We start from the raw sequence: 17,742 nt of genomic DNA on the forward strand, positions 1-17,742 counted from the left end.
ATGTCTCTGGTTCCTCTTGTTGCTAAGTTCTGTTCTTCAAGTATAATTTGTTTAAATGTACGGCACGTGTAACCATCCTTCTGATTTGTCCTCCCTGCCTAAGAAAGAGAAACTTTATTGCGTAATCTTTTTTAATGTAGATTTAACATAGATGTGTTTTTGCAATATATCCTTCAAAAATTTATTCTTTTTCCATTTTTTTCTTGTCCTGACGTCATTCTTACAATTTTATACACATTCATTGAGTACTTCCTGAGAGATTTTTTTCAGGAGATATATATCTTCATCCTAGAAAATCCCTTAAACTAAAGCACCCTTGTTTTCTGAAGCTGCTCTTTTCATTTTTGTTGTGTGCCCTCTTTTGTTTTATCTTCAATGTGTATAATCGGCTAGACACTTTCCAACAAATTTCAGCATCTATTAATTCACCCCAATCAAATAAACATAGACAACCGTCATTATTCACAGCTTCCATTCTCACAAATTTGCCTGTAACTAAAATTGATTTGTAGCCCCCACGTCAGTAGGGGCTGACGTTCACAGTCATTTGCAGACATATGCAAAGCTGTGGAAACTGTTAGTCATCTGCTGCACATGTTCCCTGCTGAAGTTCAACAAGGCAATACTCTGCCTTCTAGTTTCATCTCTCATACAGTATAGCAAGTGTCTGATGTGTGATATGTATAGTGCTATTTTTGGTGATTTCACTGTTTCTGTGCTTTCTGTTGGTGATTTCGCTGTCTAAAATGCCCCCAAGCATAATTCTGAAGAGATGCCTCCTGCTCCTAAGCCCAAGACGTCTGTGACGCACCTCGTGCAGAAATGTGCGTATTATTCAGAAACAGGCTATACTACCGTTGGCCATTAATTCATGGTTAGTGAATCAATAATACACACTAAACAAGGTATTTTAAAACAGAAACACACATAAAACAAGGTTGTTTATTAATAGGTGATGAAAATGTGAAGGCCAAAGGCTCATAAGAACCTAGTTCTGTATTTCCCTGGGAGCAATGGTTCGGTTTTTGCTAATTAAGTGCTCACAGCCATTTTATAAAACACAACTACGATAAATAATGAGACTCAAAATAGATATATACCTATTTGAAGAGAGAGATTGAAATTGATTGAATTATTTAAATGTATGTAAAATAATAAAAATAGAAGTCAGTAAAGGGATTTCTTGTTAAAAATTAATTAGCAAAGAAATTTTGAAGTTGTTGGGCAGTTCAGAAAAAAAATTCTGTTATTTATAACCGAGACTAGGAAATTGTTCGACTTAAGCAATTAACAAATAACTGTCAGAGATAAAATTCTCTTAACATTCTGACTTATGTATCAGCTAGTTGTACAGATTTTCTTTAACCTCATCCATGTAAATGGTTTGCTACAATTCTTCCCCACATTTCATTTGCTTTTTTCAAATACCTAATAATTCATCTGAAGTGTATTCCAGCTTTTACAAACTGAGTCATCATGAATGATTCTTGCAGATCATTTGAAATTAGCTAGGAAGGGTAATCTTTCAAGTTTCTCCCTATTTCTATCAAAAAATCATCTTATGAACTAAGTTACCAATACAAGAGGAAATGTCTTTATATACTAGCTGACACAAGTTGTCCAACTAAATTTTAAAGATTAAGCAATTCCAAAGATGGATCAGCGTGGAAAGATGCCACTTCCTCTTTATGAACACCAGCAACAGATCATGCGTCAAAGTGTCTACAGCAACGATTTAAAGACATGAATACAGATTCCTGAGGACGCAGTTTGCCACCAAACAAAACAATACAATGCTCCCCAATATTTTGGTCTAAAATTAGATAGGAACAAACCCAATATTAGCTTTGTGTTCCTGTCTGTTCAAGCAAGATCCAAAATTTCCCTCACTTCATGATGATTTTATGCTCTTCTGAAGTTAGTATTTCCAGGGCATTATCATTTGGCAGCCATCATGCCAAGTCCGGAGACACTCACTAAAATGATTAAGTCTTAGCGAACAAGATTAAATGACCTATTGCACTGAATTCTTTCTTTTTTTAGCTCCAGTCACCACCTTCCCACCACAGTCCTGTTTCTCTGACCATCCCCCCATCCCCATCCCTGCAAACCTGTTATATCTAAATGACAATTGTGAACAAATGCATGATTTTTTCAGAGGGAGCTCCTAAACAGCAGTACACAGATGCAAACAGATACTGGTGAGAAGATGTGTCAGCTATCTCTACATGAATGGAAATGTCAGCATTTATCCTGCAGGGAACTCTGCTACACTATTTGAACACTTTTATCATAAAATTCGTATGATGTGTTCCATCCTGTCTTCTAAAAATCTCTTCACAAGCACATAAATAAATAAATGCTGTGCAATTATTTAATGCTAAACTGGAATTCTTGCTGTAGCTTGAAAATTTCATAAATGGTCATATAAATAGCTGATCAAAAGTTTCAGAAATATTGCAAAAACACAGAAAACTGAGGCTCATCTAGCAGTTTATCATGTACATGCATTAGGGTTGATTTTTCCCCATTGCTAAAATAATTTATCTCACCAAAACAAACCAATTAAACACTATTCTTGCTCTAGCAAGTGACCTGTAAAATTAACAGTCCAATCACCTGTTTACACAGGCTCTAAAATGTATAGCAGTTCTATGTGGGGTGTCGATTTAGTCAATGTAACTTCTGACTTCTCTGACATAAAATGCCACCTAATTCTCAGAGGTTACTGGTGGGTTTATGAACAGTAAAATGTTAATATTTTTGTTTATATCAAAATTAAAAGCCATTAGTCAGTGAAATAAGGAAAGAAAGATGAGAACATTAATTTGTATAACTGGCAGAATTCCCTGTCCATGCAGTGGTAGATTAATGAACAACACAGTAAAGCTGATGACACTGATGCAGATGAAAATACTGGTGATCTGAGCCACTCAATATTCTGTAAAAATGCTAAGAACAAAATCTGCCCCAACTCTCAATCACTGAGCTTTAGATGACCTTCCCCTGTATTCTACTGCTCATAAGCATTGATGTGCATGTATCTATTTAATTGTATCCCATCGTATGTAATTAGGTCAGTGGGAATGTGGACTCAAAACACTTGGTGATCCATTTTTGCACATTTTTCCTCTCTTACTGGAAATCATAATATATCAAAAGGACAAAAAGTATTATATATTCTTTTTAAAAACTTCTCTAATTAAGGATCAGGGAGGAAGTTCAATATATCAAATTCAGAGCAATTGTTATTTGCTGAAGTCAAATATAACTTAAGAAATGGAAGCTTTTACCTGTCACACAGCAGCCCTGACTCATTTTATGAAGCCTGGATCTCACACACTCAGGAGGCTTTACAGGACTCTTGCTGCCGTCAGAGATGCTCAGCAGTATCAACTCCCTGCTGGGAATTTGGTCATTTCTCCTCCCATATGTCTCTGTTAACAGAAAGGGGGAAGGGACGGCCATTAGAGATAAAAGGTCTTAAAGAAAATGTGTTTTCAAGATTGAACAGATTGTAAAGCTTAACGTGTGCATATAAGCAATTCTGTATATACATAATATTTAAAAATAATTTAAAAAACAAATTTAGAGGAAATTAGATGTTTCAGCCTATATCTATGTCCTCAAATATCAACATTCTCAGATGTACACCTACAACTTGAGATCAGATCTCATAAAATGAAGACCATTTTCCATTCTTTTAAATTATCAATCATATTTTGTTTTGAGCAATGTAAGTTTTTCTTTCCCTTTTTTTTTAATACCAATACCACAACATTTAGTTTCTAAGAATGAACTTGCTTAATTCTTTCACTCTAGTTAGTAGTAAAAGGATGATGAGTTTGCAATTCAATAAAAATAAAAGTATTTAATGTCTACTTTGTCCTAAGCAGGTCCCGCGATGGTGGGAAAGCTTTCCTACAACCCACCTCACTTCATACAGTCCAACATAAACTCAGAGAAGGACATCACGTTAGAGGAGTCAGACATCTGAGACAGTGATCCTTCCTGGCCAGAACAACTCTTACTTAGGAAAAATTAACTAGTCCCTACATCATGTTCTTTGGGGAATTCAAAAGATCCTTTTATACAACAGCATCTCCTTTCTTGGCCGACAGAAGCTAATCCTCATTGTAAGTAAGCTATTTTTCTGAAAGCACAGTTGTTCCCATTAAAACTCCCACATTTGTTAAATCTTCTTATGAGTGAGTCCTCTAAAGAAATTAGCAAAAATTAGGCCATTTCTTTTTTTTTTAATTCTTTTTTTCCTTTTTTTTTTTACAAGGGCAGGCACCAGGAATCGAACCCGGGTCCTCTGGCATGGCAGGCGAGCATTCTTGCCTACTGAGCCACCATGGCCCACCCAGGTCATTTCTTGATTGGGGTGGATGAGGAAGCTGTTGCTCAAATTCCCTGCAGTTCAAGCCAGCATATCGCTGTGGTGGCCCATGCAAAGCCAAGGGTTACAACTTTTAAGGTGAAGAATGACTGTAAATATTTCCATCTATCTGGGCCTCATGGTGCCTTTTGCAACAATTTAACTCAGCTGTTATAGTGGGCAAGAAGGCATTGGACAAGCAAAAACAAATCATGGTTGTGTTTCAATAAAACTTTCTTTACGGATATTGATATTTTAATTTCATATGAACTTCATGTCACAAAATACTATTTACTTTTTAATTCTTTCAACCATTTAAAAAAATGTACAAACCATTTGTAGCGTGTGGGCCCAACAAGAGTCAGCAGGCCAGATTTGGCTCACGGGCAATAGTTTGCAGAATGCTGCTTTAGGTGTGAGGTCCTGATTTTAGTTTGCCAGGCTACCAAAATGCGCAATACCAGAAATGCGCTGGCTTTTACCAATGGGAACTGATTACTTTACAGCTTACAGTTCTGAGGCCATGAAAATGTCCAAATCTAGGTGTCATCAGGACAATACCTTCTTCCTAAAAACAGGCAGCCAGTGCAGGTCCTCTGACACACAGCCAGGTCCACGCCAGTGTCTGCTGGTCCCTCCCTTCTCTTCTGGGTTTTGTTGCTTCCAGCTTCTGCCTCCAATGACTTCCTCTCTCTTTCTGAGAGCTTTTCTCTCAGCTTCTTTGTCTTTCTCTCTGTGTTGTGTCTGAGTCCATTCTCTCATAAAAGTCTCCAGTAGGAGGATTAAGACTCGCTCTGAATGAGGTGAGCACATCTTAATACCCTACTCACAAAAGGATCCTATTTACGAAGGGCCCATATCCACAAGAATGGAGTCTCTTTTTTACTTTAATGGGATCCTTAAACCCCCAAACCATCACAGAGTTCCAACTTAACACGTCTAAAACAGAATCCTTGAGGACCCCAATCCCCACCCCAACAAAAAGCTCTCCTGACTCCTCATCCCTAAAGCCCACAACTCAGTAAATGTTGCTTGTTTGATTGTTCACCCCCAAAAGTTTGTTTCCTTAATTCATCTTTCTCTTACCTTCTAAGTCTAATTCCTCATACTATGCTCAGAACCCTCCCAGTTTTAACCAACTGGATCCCTGTCACACGCGGTCACCATCCTGTCCCACCTAGACTGCCGCATTAGCTGGCCCTACCTTATTATTGCCAAATTCAATAAATAAGTAGGTCTACTTAATTACTCTACTTATACTGCTCTTCTGTTTAAACCATCTTATGGCTTCCCATATCAGACAGAAGAAAAATTTAAGTCCATACCATGTTCTACAAAGGACTCTGTCATGGTCAGGTTCACGTGTCAACTTGGCCAAGTGGTGGTGCCTGTTTGTCTGGTTGGGCAAGTGCTGGTCTGTCTGTTGTGATGAGGACATTTCATAGAATTAAATCATGATCACATCAGCTGCATCCACAGCTGATCCCATTTGTAATCAGCCAAGGGGAGTGTCTTCTGCAATGAGTGATGCTCAATCTAATCATGGGAAGCCTTTTAAGGAGGATTCAGAAGAGACAGGCTCTCTTCCTGCTTTGGCCAGCGAGCCTCTCCTGTGGAGTTCATCCAAACCCTCCATCAGAGTCGTCAGCTTCACAGCCTGCCCTGCAGATTTTGGGCTCTGCATTGCCATGGTTACACGAGACACTTTCATACATTTTATAGTTGCGAGTGTTTCCTGTTGATTCTGTTTCTCTACAGAACCCTAACTAATGCATGCTCCATGTGGTTATGCTTCTGCTGTCTTGACCTCAGCATTTCCTACCCGCTCAGCTCCAGCCCGACAGCCCTCTCTGTAGTGTCCACAACACTCAAGCTCACTTTTTCCTCAAGGTCTTTTCACTTTCTATTCTCTCTGCCTGCACTGGTCTTTCCTCAGAGATCTGCATGGCTCACTCCCCCATTATTAAAAACCCTTTTATACAACATAATACCTCCCATTGTCACTGTTTCTTTCATTATCTTGTTTATGTTTCATTATAACATATGATGGTTAATTGCATGTGTTAAATTGGCTGAGTTATGGTGTCCAGTTGTGTGGTCAAGCACTGGCCTGATAGTTACTGTGAGCCGATTTCATGATGGATTGGTATCATCTGTCAGTTGATTCTATGGCTGATTGAATCTATAATCTTAAAGTCAGAAGTGAGGATTTTAGAAGTCAGCAAGACTTCAGCCAGCTACCTTCTCCTGAGGAATTTAATAACACCTTCATTGGATTTTCCAAATTGTTTCCTTCCCTATGAAATTTTGTCTTGCCAAATCCCACAATTGCATGAGCCAATTCCTATAATAAATCTCTTCATATTTACATATAAATATACATATTATACAAATATACAATTATATCACACACACACACACACACCACACACTTTGGGTTCTGTTTCTCTGGAAACCTAATATATAATACTAAACATTTCTTGACTTATGACATTTATTTCTTTAATCCCTTATTTTTAACTTTTTCCTCTAAAATGAAAACTTCACAGATGCAGAGATTTTATTTTTATTCTTGACTACCATATCTCAAGATGATAAAATACTGGTTGGTTGAATGAATGAACAAATAAATGAATGACGAATGAGTGGAATGACCTAAGGGCTGTCAAATAGAGCTGGAGAAAATGGAGATAATATTGACCAACTAATTTTGGGTTAGCATCTTCCTCGCTTCATCATGGAAATCAATAGAGGCAGTGTAGCATAGAGGCCAAGAGCACAGGTTTTGTGTGAAGCCACGTTTCTCTTCACAGCTCCATTTCCTCTCCAGCTACCCATGTGTTTTTGGAAGTTACTTAGCAATTCTGAGCTTAATGGCCACTATTACAAATAGGAGATATCTATTATTCTCAGAACTAATTGAGCATTGGATATAAACTCTTAAGTACAATATTTATTAATTTGCTTAAAACAAATGATAGCTGAAAATATTATTGAAAGACTACCTGTATTCACCTATTATTTTTGTTTAAATGTTGATAAATGTGTGCAATGAAAGATAGACAATTGCAAAGGTTCATAAAAGGAAGGTCTACTAAAATAGAAGAAGAATAATTAGAAGGTTGCAGAATAATAATCATCACTATACTGATATGCAGATGCTCACTCTATGATACCCATCGGTGCTTGTGGTCCAGCACCACTCTAAGCACTGGATCTTTACAGTGGGAAGACAAAAATAAATAAGACCATCTTTGTTTGGGATGAGCATCTAGATTCCCATAGATAGCAAGATCCATTTTTTATGTTCTTTACGTTTCCAGAATGCATTTTTCTAAAATAACGAATGGAATCCATTTTGTCCCCCTCCCCAAAGCTCATTATCTTGATTTAAAAAGAAAGCTAATCTGGCATGGTTTGTTTTCCTAAAGCTATTAAGACTCAACTTCAAGAGTTCCCAAACTATAGTGTACCTTAGTATCACAGTAAGGGGTGATGGTGGACATCTTATAAAAATATATAGGTACATGGATTCCCCCAGAACTTCCAGTTTCTGATCCAGAAGCTTGAACCAAGGAATGTACTTTTTTCCCCAAACCCTCCCACTTTCTCCTCACCCCATCCCCTAGAGACTCCAATCTACTTTTTCCTCTGCAAATTTGCTATTTCTAGCCATCTCTTACATGTGATATCACATGATATTTGCTCTGACGTGCCTTGATCATACCACCGTGTATCGTGTTTGCATGGTTCTTCCATGTTGCATCATGTCTCATGGCTTCAGTCTTTCTTATGGCCAAATAATATATGCACTGAGTATATGCCCCACATTTTGACTATTCATTCATTTGTGATGCACATGGGTTATTTCCATGTTTGGCTGTTGTGAATGATGCTGCTATAAAACATTAGTATACAGATATCAGTTTGAGACTTTCTTTTGTTTTCACTTTCTTTTGGTATACACTTAGAAATGGAATTACTGTTTCATATGGAAAGCAATATGTATTTTTAACATCAGCTCAAGTGACTCTAATGTTTTATTATCCTCTTTGAGAAACACTGGTCTAATAATGTCAAGTAGCTATTTAAAGAAAAAAATTCAACATTGTTTTTAAATTAAATATTTTACAAACAGTACATTTTTAGCATTTAATTACTAACTAAATTTACCTGCTATAATTAACCAATAATCTAATAGAGAGATTAAGGTCACACTACAGCGGTAATATGGGTCTATTATTTTTAGAACTTCTCTATATCAATTATTCTGTGGACAAAACTACAGGTTTTGCTGTTGTTGTTTTGTGTGTTTGTTTTTTTAGGAGACTAAGACTGGTGATCCCCTCAAGAGCTCTATTATATGACAATTATGTTTATGGAGTCTGGAAAACCATAAGCTGTGTTTCAGTTTTAGCTTACTGCTACCAAGTATCACTTCAAAAGTATATAAGATGGAGTATAAGGAAACCTCATCCTCCCTCTAGCTTTCTTTTCTGTTTGGATGGCTCAAAGATACAGAACAAGAGAAAAAGAAAACTGAAAGTTTTACAGTTCGGGAAAAGGCCATTGGTGTGAAATGACTATCACACCTCACTCTCACTAGTTGAGAAATAATCATTGTCACTTAATGGTTGACAGGCTGGAATCAGATTTTACAGTCTAGAAGTTTGGGGGCAAGCGGCAGGGAAGGGCAACCAGAAATGACAGCCTGCAAAGGTTCACTAATATCCTAGAACGGTGGGCACAGGCAAGAGCACACAGACTGCCTATCTTGAAAAGGATTTTCTTGCTGTGAAAAGATGGAGAGGGCTTGCATTCATGGTTTTTAATGAATGTTGGCTTTTAGGTTTTAATTTTTCCAGTGTTGAATCACAAGAAAAATCAAGCTAAAGGGTGTATACTTAACATTATATTTTCTTCATTGGAGAATTTCCCTAATCCTACCAAGAAATCTGCGTAACTGAATAGTCTCTAATAAGGAGATAGAAAGGAAAAACATTTTCCACTTTTTAGTTAATAAGAGATAAAATATTTTTCTAGCCTGGGGTTAAAGGTTTAGCTACCAGTATAAGAAGCTTTTTATATAAAAATATTTTAATGTTTTGTACATAAACTAGGACACCCAGTTTTGGGGTCCGTATTCTCTTTTTCCATGATATTTTCTCCCTGGGCATCATTTATGGCTGATAGATAACTGAAACTAACATGCCCAAATATTTCTGGATCTTTGCTATTCTGTATTCAGTTCATAATTGTGCCTGTAATTTTAATAATGAATAATACTTAAAATTTCCAAAATAATTTAAATTCTGGCAAAAATTTTTAAAAATTTAAGCAATGAATCTATAGATTATAAATCTGATTTCTTTATCAGGATGGTATATCTATAAAGCAAGCAGTCGCCGTGTGCCTTCAGTGGTGTCTGTACAGCCATCGCATTGATCCTTTCCCTGCACAACTATTAATGGCTTACATTTCATACACTCTGAAGCAGAAACCTAATTTTTTATTTATTTAAAGAATAATGTCGAGTAGGATTATTTTTATACTAGTAAAAAGATCATTTTAATTTACAACAATTTTGAAGAAACTAGATGGTGGTTTGGTGATCTAAAGAGCATCAGGCTTTTTAAAAAACATTTTTTTTTTTTTGATATTTAGTTAGTGAATCACAGTTTGAAGGCTAATTCTGTTTAGACTAACAAATATATTGAAGACCGCACCACTGAAATGATCATTCTATCTATGATCAAATACTTTAGTATTTAGGTACGTACTTCATAGCTTTCTTTCAAATCACTCACTTTCTAAGGGTTCAGACAATTGAGTTATATTTCTGCATGTAAAACAGCATCTGGCACCTTTTATATAGTTATTAAAGTAATTTATTTTCCCTCTTTTCCCTAGCCTGTTTATGACATTAGAATATGCTCTGAATAGGGAAGTATATTACAATATTCTTATTATCACTCTCTTTCTTGGTAGCAGGAATTCTGTTAATGGTCTTATAGATATTGTATATAGCTATATTGAATTGATAAGGAAGCAACTTGTCCGTAAATGTCCAAAGCCAAGGCCAACTTATCTGTACTTGTTGGAATTGCCCCCACATGCCTAAGACAAGTTATCTGTGAGACAAGTTAACCACAACTCCCCAACCTTGGATAACTGCTAGGCTGTTCTTACAGTCTTTGAACATGGGTCTTGGTTTCCCTGAAGCCAGGATTTTGTTGACATAAATAAGTGTTGCTATATACCTTTATAAGGCATGCTTTTCACATTTTTTTTTTGCTTCATCAATTATATTTTTCTTTGTATAACCTCATTGTATTTACTACCTAAGCTGCCTCTTTCTTAGGGAACGATGGAGTGCTTTTAAAAGTTTTGGCACTGAATGTTCCCCAATGTGCAAATTATCTCCTTTTGAAAAATTAACAGTCTCTCTTCTAAATTCTTAAAGTTTGTCTTTTATTTGACACTTTGGCGACATGGGCAGGCTCCAAAGGCTGCCCTCGTTGAGCTCCATAACAGCAGACCGACTGGAGGAAGTGCTCACGAGAGCTGGCCACTCGATTCGCTGGCTCTCAGAGCACTGCTCAGCACCTCTCAGACCTTGAGCTTCACAGATCGTGTTGAAACTTTTAGAGAACTTTGTCTCCCTTGGTCTAGATGCTCTTGGTAAGTGTTGGCACTTTAGATGTCTGACATTATATCTTGCTCTAATGAGAGTGAAAAACCCCCTCCCAGTACCCCAGCGATACATGTAACTAAGGACAGGTTGGGCTGTAGCAACCTTTTTCAGGGACAAAACCCTGCACCTTAAAGGTGCCTTGTAAAAGAAGGGCTCTAGGATCCTCCAGAAACAATGGAATGCATTCTTTGATTGCTGTGCCAAATCATCCAAAAGAGTATCTGATTCCAAAATTGCTTCTTTAAAAGGCTCCTACAGAGACCTCAAGAAAAATTAAAATCTGACCTTGACAACTCTGACTAAAAAGACTAAGTGGAACAATGCTGTCTTTTCTGCTTCTTCTAATCCTACTTCTTTGTGTTCCTTCCTCGTACTTTTCTATGCCTGACTACTGACATTTGGCAAATGCTCTGTAATACCAGGCTTGCTGAGGCTGCTGGAAAAGCACCCTCAGTAGGCTTTAGCCCTTGGTCAAGAGCAGAGCTCAGGGTTATTGTTAAAGAATTCCCCAATCCTAAAATGGATCCCAAAACTTTTTTGAGAAATTTCTAATTCTAATCAGAGTTTATATAGGTCCAGGATTGCCTGATGCTTTAAAATTCATGCATATGGCTTTGAGTGGGAGTGAGGCAAAAGAATGGATTAAGGCAGCTAAATGGGAAAAGCCAGAAGATGATATAAGGGACCCTAAAAATGCCATAAGTAGGGATCATCCCCAAAAAGCCCCCAAATGGCAAAGAACTTATTCAAAGGCTTTTCGCCAAAGGCTGATTGGTCAATTAAAGGTGCTTATTAAAGAAAAACAAAGAAGAAGAAGAGGAAAGAGATGGAAAAGAGGAAGAAGTAGGAGGAGGCATGGGAGGGGAAGAGAGGAGGAAGAGAAATGATAAAGCTGTGTGGTATTCTAGGAAGCAACTGTCTCAGACCTTTGATGCTCATTCAGGTCTTTCATCTGTTGCTGCAGATGGAAGGGGCATTGTCCTCATTACTTCCCCGTGGCTGGAAGGCACATTTGGGAAGATGTTTTAAACATGTCAATTTGCATGGGAAGCTGCTCCAATAAATGAGCTTGTTAACTTAGCGAAGCATTTTGAGAAAAACTCTAGATCAGAATGAAAAAGCAAAATGCTTTATAATATAAGACTTGCTGAGACTGCTGGAAAATCACCCTCAATAAGCTTTGTCCCATGGTCAAGAGCAGAGATCAGGGCTATTAAATAACACCTTTACCATTGCAGCAACTCAAAAGAGTTGAATAAAAATTATAGAAGTGTTCCTGATTGACACTTTGATGATAATCAATACAAAATAGAGGTCCCTTCAATGGAATCAATATAAAGGACAATATCTAACTATATTGCAAGCTGGAGGGCCATTGGAAATGAGAGTGTCCATTTTTAAAGGGAAAAAAAAAGCACTGGTGCATGAAAGAACAAAAGGGGTTCCTCATGTGCTTTCTACAAAATGGTGCTTTTTACTATTTAGCTTGGAGCTATGGCGGCCATGATAGGGAAGTTTTAGTTGAGACAGGGCTATCCATTTGGGAGGGGCACTTAAAAAAGATGTTCCCAGCTCCACCAAGGAGTGGGGCACATTCCTTGACTGGTATTCAAAAGCTTCTAAAAAAAAAAGCTTCTAAAGATAAAATGATTCTAAAATAGCCACCTTACCATAAACACAAACAAACCTGACTTAAAAAAAAAAAAAGTAAATGGCGCAAGGACAGAAAGCTAGTCCTTTCATATAAACTAGTGAGTTTGATATCACTGTGTTATTTTCTCTCTCCATTTCAAAAGCTGTTTTCCTGACTCATGGCTGAAAATTTTTAGCTATGAATCATTCACTTGTATACTAAATTTAATATAGTTACTTTAAAAGAAAAACAGCTATGTGTTCTGAGTTATCAATGTTAAGTACAAAAACAGCATTTATTTTGGAGATATTCTTCATAAACTTATACAGGTTACTGATCAAATAAGTTAGTATTACATCTACTAGTTTTTTAATATAAAAGATAAGTTTGCACTTATTGAAATTGAGTCATTATTCTGACAAAATTTATTTTTAAGTAATTGTGTTTTGTGAGATGTCAGCTTGAAGAAAGTTTTCAAAATTATCTTGATAATTTAAGTATGTAGGGTATAAAAGGTGTGTTTTTATTAAGGGAGAAAAGAATAGTTTCTTCCTAGAAGTAAAATGACAGTTTTCTATGGTAACCAGTAAGAGGTCACCATAGAAAAAGAGGAAAATGTAAGATAAAACCATGAATAGGTATAGAAGGTTATAGAAAGTGTGCAGAAAAGGAATTTTATTTATTGTGATCAAAATTGGGTAAGATCTGATAAGCCTATCTTTAAGATGTTCTAAAGCTTTAGTATCAAGTGGCATTCTAATGCAAAACTACAATTTGTCTTTCTGTTAAAAATGACAAATTTTTCTTGGAATATTGGTCTAGTTTTATAAGTGGTTGTAAAGGACTTTTGTTTTGTTTCTTTCTGAAGTATTTTACCAGAGTATCTTTTTGTACTTTATATTGACTTTATCATACCCTTGATTGTTTAAGATAAAGAAGACTTCTCACTTTTGAGGAAAAAAAAATTTTTACCATCATTTATATCTCACATTTACTTTTAAAATCTTTTATTGTCACTTTGATTAAATAGAGTCAAATATCGTTTCACAGTCACCCATAATCCTATTTAGCAAAGTGTTCAAGGCTCCTGACAACTTTTGACGTTTTGCCTTCTCAAATCAAACCCAAATATCATTTTCATTTCAAATGAAATATGTTATACATTGCATGGGAAGTGTTGTCAAATTAAAAGGGATTTTCTAGCTCTCTGTTGGTTAGATTTGTATGGCTAAAATGCTTATCAATATATAGTTCAGAAATTATATGAAGTTATTAGAGATTTTTCGATGTCTTCACTATTCATGATATGCTCTGTGCATTGACCTGCTTAACATTAAGCAAGAGTATAATGTTAGTAATAATTTTAGTGATTCTTAAATGAGTTACATGTCACAGAAACAACCAAATTTTCTTCTCAGTTGCATTATTTTATAATAATCTCATTAGACCTTTCAGTTTTATAAAACAGTTATGAAGTTAACCATGACCATTCTTTGATTTTTCTCTCTTCAGATGTTTTAGAATCCATGGACAGTGTTTTCGTTTTTTTTTTTTTTATTATTAATTAACGGAAAAAAAGAAATTAACCCAACATTTAGAAATCATACCATTCTACATATGCAATCAGTAACTCTTAACATCATCACATAGATGCATGATCATCGTTTCTTAGTACATTTGCATCAGTTTAGAAGAACTAGCAACACAACAGAAAAAGATATAGAATGTTAATATAGAGAAAAAAATAAAAGTAATAATAATAGTAAAAAAAAAATAAACAAACAAACAAAAAAAAACCTATAGCTCAGATTCAGCTTCATTTAGTGTTTTAACATGATTACTTTACAATTAGGTATTATTGTGCTGTCCATTTTTGAATTTTTGTATCTAGTCCCGTTGCACAGTCTGTATCCCTTCAGCTCCAATTACCCATTATCTTACCCTGTTTCTAACTCCTGCTGGACTCTGTTACCAATGACATATTTCAAGTTTATTCTCGAATGTCGGTTCACATCAGTGGGACCATACAGTATTTGTCCTTTAGTTTTTGGCTAGACTCACTCAGCATAATGTTCTCTAGGTCCATCCATGTTATTACATGCTTCCTAAGTTTATCCTGTCTTAAAGCTGCATACTATTCCATTGTATGTATATACCACAGTTTGTTTAGCCACTCGTCTGTTGATGGACATTTTGGCTGTTTCCATCTCTTTGCAATTGTAAATAACGCTGCTATAAACATTGGTGTACAAATGTCCGTTTGTGTCTTTGCCCTTAAGTCCTTTGAGTAGATACCCAGCAATAGTATTGCTGGGTCGTATGGCAATTCTATATTCAGCTTTTTGAGGAAGCGCCAAACTGCCTTCCACAGTGGTTGCACCATTTGACATTCCCACCAACAGTGGATAAGTGTGCCTCTTTCTCCGCATCCTCTCCAGCACTTGTCATTTTCTGTTTTGTTGATAATGGCCATTCTGGTGGGTGTGAGATGATATCTCATTGTGGTTTTGATTTGCATTTCTCTAATGGCCAGGGACATTGGGCATCTCTTCATGTGCCTTTTGGCCATTTTTATTTCCTCTTCTGATAGGTGTCTGTTCAAGTCTTTTTCCCATTTTGTAATTGGGTTTGTTGCCTTTTTGTTGTTGTTGAGTTGAACAATCTCTTTATAAATTCTGGATACTAGACCTTTATCTGATATGTCATTTCCAAATATTGTCTCCCATTGTGTAGGCTGTCTTTCTACTTTCTTGATGAAGTTCTTTGATGCACAAAAGTGTTCAATTTTGAGGAGCTCCCATTATTTATTTCCTTCTTCAGTGCTCTTGCTTTAGGTTTAAGGTCCATAAAACCGCCTCCAATTGTAAGTTTCATAAGATATCTCCCTACATTTTCCTCTAACTGTTTTATGGTCTTAGACCTAATGTTTAGATCTTTGATCCATTTTGAGTTCACTTTTGTATAGGGTGTGAGATATGGGTCTTCTTTCATTCTTTTGCATATGGATATCCAGTTCTCTAGGCACCATTTATTGAAGAGACTGTTCTGTCCCAGGTGAGTTGGCTTGACTGCATTATCAAAGATCAAATGTCCATAGATGAGAGGGTCCATATCTGAGCACTCTATTTGATTCCGTTGGTTGATATATCTATCTTTATGCTAATACCATGCTGTTTTGACCACTGTGGCTTCATAATATGCCTTAAAGTCCAGCATCGTGAGACCTCCAACTTCGGTTTTTTTCCTCAAGATGTTTTTAGCAATTCGGGGCACGCTGCCCTTCCAGATAAATTTGCTTATTGGTTTTTCTATTTCTGAAAAATAAGTTGTTGGGATTTTGATTGGTATTGCATTGAATCTGTAGATCAATTTAGGTAGGATTGACATCTTAACTATATTTAGTCTTCCAATCCATGAACACGGTATGCCCTTCCATCTATTTAGGTCTTCTGTGATTTCTTTTAACATTTTTTTATAGTTTTCTTTATATAGGTTTTTTTCTCTTTAGTTAAATTTATTCCTAGGTATTTTATTCTTTTAGTTGCAATTGTAAATGGGATTCATTTCTTGATTTCCCCCTCAGCTTGTTCATTGCTAGTGTATAGAAATGCTACAGATTTTTGAATGTTGATCTTGTAACCTGCTACTTTGCTGTACTCATTTATTAGCTCTAGTAGTTTTGTTGTGGATTTTTCCGGGTTTTTGACGTATACTATTATATCGTCTGCAAACAGTGGTAGTTTTATTTCTTCCTTTCCAATTTTGATGTCTTGTATTTCTTTTTGTTGTCTAATTGCTCTGGCTAGAACCTCCAACACAATGTTGAATAATAGTGGTGATAGTGGACATCCTTGTCTTGTTCCTGATCTTAGGGGGAAAGTTTTCAATTTTTCCCCATTGAGGATAATATTAGCTGTGGGTTTTTCATATATTTCCTCTATCATTTTAAGGAAGTTCCCTTGTATTCTTATCTTTTGAAGTGTTTTCAACAGGAAAGGATGTTGAATCTTGTCAAATGCCTTCTCTGCATCAATTGAGATGATCATGTGATTTTTCTGCTTTGATTTGTTGATATGGTGTATTACACTAATTGATTTGCTTATGTTGAACCATCCTTGCATACCTGGGATGAATTCTACTTGGTCGTGATGTATAATTCTTTTGATGTGTTGTTGGATACGATTTGCTAGAATTTTATTGAGGATTTTTGCATCTGTATTCATTAGAGAGATTGGTCTGTAGTTTTCTTTTTTTGTAATATCTTTGCCTGGTTTTGGTATGAGGGTGATGATGGCTTCATAGAATGAATTAAGTAGTTTTCCCTCCACTTCAATTTTTTTGAAGAGTTTGAGGAGAGTTGGTACTAATTCTTTCTGGAATGTTTGATAGAATTCACATGTGAAGTCAACTGGTCCTGGGCTTTTCTTTTTAGGGAGCTTCTGAATGACTAATTCAATCTCTTTACTTGTGATTGGTTTGTTGAGGTCATCTATTTCTTCTTGAGTCAAAGTTGGTTGTTCATGTCTTTCCAGGAACCCGTCCATTTCATCTAAATTGTTGTATTTATTAGCGTAAAGTTGATCATAGTATCCTGTTATTACCTCCTTTATTTCTGTGAGGTCAGTAGTTATGTCTCCTCTTCCATTTCTGATCTTATTTATTTGCTTCCTCTCTCTTCTTCTTTTTGTCAATCTTGCTAAGGGCCCATCAATCTTATTGATTTTCTCATAGAACCAACTTCTGGTCTTATTGATTTTCTCTATTGTTTTCATGTTTTCAATTTCATTTATTTCTGCTCTAATCTTTGTTATTTCTTTCCTTTTGCTGGCTTTGGGATTCGTTTGCTGTTCTTTCTCCAGTTCTTCCAAGTGGACAGTTAATTCCTGCATTTTTGCCTTTTCTTCTTTTCTGATATAGTCATTTAGGGCAATAAATTTCCCTCTTAGCACTGCCTTTGCTGCGTCCCATAAGTTTTGATATGTTGTGTTTTCATTTGCTTTCGCCTCGAGGTATTTTCTAATTTCTCTTGCAATT

General features: G+C 36.1%; 1 long non-coding RNA gene across 1 annotated transcript in view; it reads right to left on the minus strand.

Annotated features, from left to right (window-relative positions):
* The window catches only part of LOC143669702 (uncharacterized), a 75,171-nt gene that overhangs the window by 19,216 nt on the left and 38,213 nt on the right, over nt 1–17,742 (minus strand). Inside the window, exon 2 of the long non-coding RNA XR_013168994.1 lies at nt 3,294–3,437. This is a non-coding gene — a long non-coding RNA (uncharacterized LOC143669702). The remainder of the gene's footprint in view (nt 1–3,293; nt 3,438–17,742) is intronic.

The sequence above is a fragment of the Tamandua tetradactyla genome, chromosome 26 (assembly GCF_023851605.1).
Source record: "Tamandua tetradactyla isolate mTamTet1 chromosome 26, mTamTet1.pri, whole genome shotgun sequence".
NCBI classification, from domain to species: Eukaryota; Metazoa; Chordata; class Mammalia; order Pilosa; family Myrmecophagidae; genus Tamandua; species Tamandua tetradactyla.